The sequence below is a fragment of the Triticum urartu genome, chromosome 4A, assembly GCF_056163025.1.
Source record: "Triticum urartu cultivar PI428250 chromosome 4A, HENAU_Tu73, whole genome shotgun sequence".
NCBI lineage: Eukaryota > Viridiplantae > Streptophyta > Magnoliopsida > Poales > Poaceae > Triticum > Triticum urartu.
Genome location: NC_141876.1, coordinates 388,269,313 through 388,276,592, shown reverse-complemented (window position 1 = coordinate 388,276,592; position 7,280 = coordinate 388,269,313).

Here is a 7,280-nt window from a genome sequence, read left to right as displayed (position 1 = left end):
CCACTGGGGACAAATAGTCCATAACCAGAGCTGGTCTGACCATAATGCCTGCTTAATGAAATATCATACATGTGATATAGGTTTAGACTGCCGGTTTTGACGCAGTCATAGTTTGTAGAATTATAACTCCAAATTTATGATATTCTGGTGACTTAGAGTCTACCATCCTGGCGGGTTGTAGAGACCCAATAGATGCTTCAAATATGAGCCATAAATAGGGCAGCGTGGCCCTGATTTGTAAAACCAAATGGCAAAAAGGAGATGAAAGAATAAGAAGTCAAAAAATTCGAGGCTTTTGTAGGCCGCCAAGCCAAAGTGTCTTCTTCGATGAAACTAGCCTGAGCCACTAGAAGGTACATGCTTTCCGTGAGCCGACACTCACAGTACCCAATCGACATTTGAACCAAGATAAGTTTAGGTCTTATTTAAAGATAGACTTATCAGGAGTACGCGGGGTCAGAGTGGTAGCATGCACCACGGGCCGATTTATCCAAGTTTCAAGGAAGGCGGCTTATGAAGCCTGGATCTATCCTGGCTATCTGTAAGCCATGCTCTCACATGACAAATCGGCATTTTAACCTTAACGATCTCAGATCTTGGTCGAATACGCCGTAAAGACTGATCGTTAAGAGTTCAGCAGGTCAATCAGGATTACCTGATGGAGTTGAAGCAGCTGGTTACAAGTAAGTTGACCCGGAAAGGTTATGTTCTCTTTGGTCGAATACGCCTATGTTTGAACAAACTTGGTCAAGAGGGTAGTAACGCTATGTTCTCTTTGGTTGAATACGCCTATGTTTGAACAGGAAGCCCCCAAGTGACATACTGACAAATTGTGCTCGTCAGGGACCTAAGTTTGAGTTGTGCCACGCATCCAACTCTCTTTGGCCCCTGTAGTTTGGGCATCAAGCCTCTTAAATGAACATGTAAGAATATGATAAAGACTCAGCTTCGAAGAAGTGAAACGACAAAGGCCCTGAATCAGGGATGCCGACTTTATTATACTGTTTATAATATATACACCATCAGATTATGTACATCATGAGAGCCGGTGGCTCAAGTATAGTAGGGCCGAAGATAAGCAATGTTCCACGGCCGACGGGTCTCCTCCTCCGATGTGCGTGAGTCCTTGTGGTCTCGAACATCGATAAGGTAGTATGACCCATTATGCAGATTCTTGCTGACCACGAAAGATCCTTCCCAAGGTGGTGATAGTTTATGCATATCCGTTTGATCTTGGATGAGCCGGAGCACCAAATCTTCTTCTTGAAAGGTTCTGGTTTTGACCCAGTGGCTGTGATAACAATGTAGATCTTGCTAGTAAATCGCCGAACGAGCCGCCGCAAGATCACGCTCCTCATCTAACAGGTCAAGTGTGTCTTGACGTGCCTTTTCATTGTCAGCTTCAACGTAAGCCGCCACCCAGGGTGAATCGTGACGGATGTCACTTGGGAGAACCGCCTCTGCTACATAAACCATGAAGAAAGGTGTGTAACCCGTAGAACTGTTAGGGGTTGTATTGATACTCCATAACACTGAGGGTAACTCTTTGCAAAGGAACCATATGTCGGGGCTTGATGCCTTGCAGAATTTCTTGATTAGCCCGTTCCGCTTGACCATTGGATTGGGGGTGAGCCACAGAGGAGACATCAAGTCGAATATGCTCTCGTTGACAAAATTCTTTCATAGCACCTTCAGACAAATTAGTGCCATTATCTGTTATAATGTTGTGCGGAAAGCCAAAACGGAAAATCACCTTCTTAATGAATTTAACCGTCGTTGCGACATCACACTTGCTAACTGGCTCTGCTTCAACCCACTTAGTGAACTTGTCAACTGCCACCAAAAGGTGGGTCTTTTTATCTGGGGACCTCTTAAAAGGCCCAACCATATCAAGCCCCCAAGTCGCAAATGGCCAAGTAATTGGAATCATCCTCAACACTTGAGCCGGAACATGAGCTCGTCATGAAAATTTCTAACAACCGTCACATCTGCTGACCAAATCCTCAGCGTTAGCATGAGCCGTCAACCAATAACAACCATGATGAAAAGCCTTGGCGACGAGAGATTTATAGCCGGCGTGATGACCACAGTCTCCTTCATGAATCTCTTGCAGAATATCACAACCTTCTTCAGGAGAAACACAATGTTGAAACGCCCCTGTAACACTGCGATGGTGCAACTCCCCATTAACAATCGTCATTGACTTAGATCGCCGGGTTATCTGCCTGGCTAAAATCTCATCCTCAGGTAACTCGCCCCGGGTCATGTAAGCCAAATATATCACTATCCAATCAGGAATAGCATGAAGAGCCGCCACCAATTGTGCTTCCAGGTCAGGAACAGCAAGATCCTCCTTTGTGGGCAACTTGACAGAAGGGCTAAGCAAAATATCCAGGAAGGTGTTAGGTGGCACCGGCTTATGCTGAGACCCTAACCGTCTTAAAGTGTCAGCCGTCTTGTTCTTCCTGCAATCAATATGCTCAACTTGGTAACCCTTGAAGTGACCCGCAATAGTGTCAACCTCTCGACGATAAGCCGCCATGAGTGGATCCTTAGAATCCCAAGTGCTAGAAACTTGTTAAGCTACAATATCTGAGTCGCCAAAGCATCTCACCCGGCTTAGATTCATCTCCTTATCCATCCGAAGACCGTGGAGCAAGGCTTCATACCCAACTGCATTGTTAGTGCAGGGGAACATTAACAGGAGAACGTAAGAAAACTTATCACCTCGCGGGGAAGTCAAGACAACTCCAGCCCCTGAGCCTTCCAACTGCCTGGATCCATCAAAGTGGATAGTCCAATAAGTGTTATCTGGCTTTTCCTCAGGTGTATGCAACTCTGTCCAATAATTAATAAAATCCACGAGTGCTTGGGATTTGATGGCTGTACGAGGCACATACTTCAAACCATGGGGTCCAAGCTCAATGGCCCACTTGGCAACTCAACCTGTAGCTTCTCTGTTTTGGATGATGTCTCCCAAAGGAGCAGAGCTAACCACAGTAATGGGATGACCCAAAAAATATTGCTTAAGCTTCCGGCTTTCCATGAAGACCCCGTACACCAACTTTTGCCGGTGCGGATACCTCTGCTTGGACTCAATAAGCACCTCACTGATGTAGTAAACCGGTCGTTGCACCGGATACTCCTTGCCTATTTCCTTCCTCTCCACCACAATAGCAACGCTAACAGCTCAGCTATTGGCAGCCACATATAACAGCAAGGGCTCTTTATCAATGGGAGCAGCAAGAACCGGTGACTCAACCAACTGTTTCTTCAGATCCTCAAACGCTTGATTAGAAGCATCACTCCAAACAAAGTGGTCTGTTTTCTTCATCATCTGGTAAAGAGGGATAGCTTTCTCACCTAACCGGCTTATGAACCGGCTTAAGGCCGCAATCCGACCCGCCAGCGATGAACATCATTGACACATGCTGGTTTAGCCAAGGAAGTGATAGCCTTGATCTTCTCTGGGTTAGCTTCAATACCCCTATTAGAGACCAGAAAACCCAAAAGCTTACCTGCTGGTACCCCAAAGACACACTTGGCCGGGTTAAGCATCATTTTGTAAACCCGAAGATTGTCAAATGTCTCCTTTAAATCATCAACCAAGGTCTCCTTCTTCCTTGATTTCACCATAGTGTCATCTACGTAAGCATAAACATTACGCCCGATTTGATTGTGAAGGCAATTCTGCACGCAGTGCTGGTAAGTTGCCTGGGCACTCTTAAGCCCAAAAGGCATAGACACATAGCAGAAGGCTCCAAACGGAGTAATAAAAGTTGTCTTCTCCTGGTCCTTAACTGTCATCTTGATCTGATGATACCTAGAGTAAGCATCCAAAAAACTCAAATTCTCACAACCCGCCGTAGCATCAATGATTTGATCAATACGAGGGAGAGAAAACGGATCAGCTGGACAAGCTTTGTTTAAGTCCGTGTAGTCCACACACATTCGCCAAGTACCATTCTTCTTAAGCAACAACACTGGATTAGCCAACCACTCAGGATGAAAAACTTCAATGATGAACCCGGCCGCTAAGAGCCGGGCCACTTCTTCACCAATGGCCTTCCGCCTCTCCACGTTAAAATGACGGAGGAATTGCTTGACCGGCTTAAATTTCAGATCAATATTAAGAATGTGCTCAGCGAGCTCCCTCGGTACACCCGGCATGTCTGAAGGCTTCCATGCAAAGATGTCCCGGTTCTCACGCATGAACTCGATGAGCGCGCTTTTCTATTTCGGATCCAGATTGGCACGGATGCTAAATTGCTTAGATGAGTCGCCAGGGACAAAATCAACCAACTTAGTGTCATTTGCTGATTTAAACTTTAACGAAGGATCATGTTCTTTGGTTGGCTTTTTTAAGGACGTCATGTCCGCCGGGTCAACATTATCCTTGTAAAATTTTAGCTCCTCCGTTGCACAAATTGATTCAGCATTAGCAGCGTCACCTTCTTCACACTCCAAGGCCATCTTCCGACTCCCATGCACCGTGATGGTGCCCTTGTAACCCGGCATCTTAAGATGCAAGTAAACATAACAAGGCCTCGCCATGAACTTGGCATAAGCCGGCCGCCCGAACATAGCATGATAAGGGATCTTGATCTTGACCACTTCGAAGGTGAGAATCTTAGATCTGTATTCATGCTCATCTCCAAAGGCAACTTCCAAAGATATCTTACCCACTGGATATGCTGACTTACCCGGCACCACACCATGGAATACGGTGTTTGACGGTTTAAGATTTTTGTCAGTCAGCCCCATGCGACGGAAGGTTTCATAATAAAGTATATTAATGATGATGCCTCCATCCATGAGTGCCTTAGTAAATTTATAGCCCCCAACCTGAGGCGCCACCACCAAAGCCAGGTGAACCGGATTATCAACCCGGGGCGGATGATCCTCATGACTCCATACAATAGGCTGCTCTGACCACCGTAAATAACGTGGCAGCACCGGCTCAATAGCACTCACCGTCCTCTTATGAAGCTTATGATCCCACTTACATAAACTGGTGGTGAAGACATGATAATGTCCACTATTCAATGGCTTCGGGTTGCTCTGATACCCAGACTGTTGCTGCTGATGATTTCCCTGACTATTCTGCTGGTTGTAGCCGCCCTAATTGCCTTTGCCTAGAAACCTGGAACTTGAATCACCGCCGCCATGACCAGGACCGTGAGAGCCGGACCCTGAACCGCCGTTCGGGCCATGGTTGTGCTGGATGGACTCCCTGAAGTGTCTCATTATGCTGCAATCTTTCCACATATGGGTAGCTAGCTTCTGACCCGTTCCGTGTGTTGAACATGGCTGGTTCAACATTGCCTCAAGGTCAAATTTCTTCCCTTGAGCCGGTCTCGCCGACGCTGGTTATAATTCCGTGCACCGGTGTTAGCCACAAAATCGTCAGCCTTTCGCTTACCGTTGCTGCCCTGACCGGTTGGGTTGTACTATTGTCCCCTCATGTCGCCACTCTTCTTTCCCTTTCTCGATCTTTCATCATCAGAGTCGGGCTCCTTGGTACTATCAGAGTCGGCATACTTGACGAGAGCTGCCATGAGCTCCCCCATATCGCCGCAATGACGCTTGAGCCGTCCAAGCTTCTGCTTGAGTGGAATGAAACGACAATTTTTCTCCAACATTAGTACCGCTGAGCCGACGTTGATATTATCTGAAGAATGTATGATAGTCGAGATCCGGCGCACCCAGCTGGTCGTTGACTCGCCCTCAGCTTGAACATAAGAAACTAAATCCACGATCGAAATAGGCTGCTGATACGTCTCCAACGTATCTATAATTTTTGATTGTTCCATGCTATTATATTACCTGTTTTGGATGTTTAATGGGCTTTATTATACATTTTTATATTATTTTTGGGACTAACCTATTAACCGAAAGCCCGGTGCAAATTGCTGCTTTTTTTGCCTATTTCAGTGTTTCACAGAAAAGGAATATCAAACGGAATGAAACCTTCGCGAGGATCGTTTTTGGAACAAACACAATCCAAGAGACTTGGAGTGGACATCAAGAAAGCAGCGAGGAAGCCACGAGGCAGGAGGGTGCGCCCCCACCCTCGTGGGCCCCTCGCAGCTCCACCGACCTACTTCTTTCGCCTATATATACTCTTATACCCTGAAACCTTTGGGGAGAGCCACGAAACACCTTTTCCATTGCCGCAACCTTCTGTACCCGTGAGATCCCATCTTGGGGCCTTTTCCGGCGATCTACCGGAGGTGGATTCGATCACGGAGGGCTTCTACATCAGTACCATAGCCTCTCCGATGATGTGTGAGTAGTTTACCACAGACCTTCGGGTCCATAGTTATTAGCTAGATGGCTTCTTCTCTCTCTTTGGATCTCAATACAAAGTTCTCCTCGATCTTCTTGGAGATCTATTCGATGTAACTCTTTTTGCGGTGTGTTTGCTGAGATCCGATGAATTGTGGGTTAATGAACTTGATTATCTATGAATATTATTTCATTCTTCTCTAAATTCTTATATGCATGATTTGATATCTTTGCAAGTCTCTTCAAATTATCGGTTTAGTTTGGCCTACTAGATTGATCTTGTAACATCCCAAATTTTCAATTTGGAATGTTATACATTAGATCATCACTGCATATCATATTTTATTTGCTTTTGGCCTGATCCAGAAATTCTACGCAACTCAAGGACCCACGGAGAGAGTTGGGGGTTTCGTTATTTTCATATTTGAGTTTTCTCAAATTTTGAAGATAGGATCATTTCATTTTATTTATTTTATCTTCAATTATTTCTATTATAGAAATATGAGAGAGGGAATAAAATGACTTTCCCAAAATAAAGAAATATTGAGGATTTAATAAAAAAATCAAACAAGATTTTATTTCGGAGTTTTGGCTAGTTTTATTTGAATTTAGGAAAAATTGCACGTTTTTCAAAACTGCATTTCAGGGCCAACAAAATGTTCATCTCGTTCTAAATAATTTATTTAGGTGGTGAAAATTTATTTTGGAATTTTTAGAATTTTATTTTATTTTCTAGATTTCTTCTTAGTTTCGGCGGAATTGTTTTAAAAAAAATTGTTCACGCGCCCGACTGGGCCGAAGGCCCAGCCGAGCCGGGCCAAGCCCGTGCTGCCGCCATCCCCCGCACCTGCTCAGGACCGGAGTCCTGAGCGAAGCCGCCGCCGCCCGAGTCCGGGAGGAGCACGCCTCCCGAGACGGCCCCTTCCCCAAGCCGCGCCCCCCCTCTCATAAATACCAGCCGCCACCCCGCCCCGCCACCTCGCCCCGCCCCG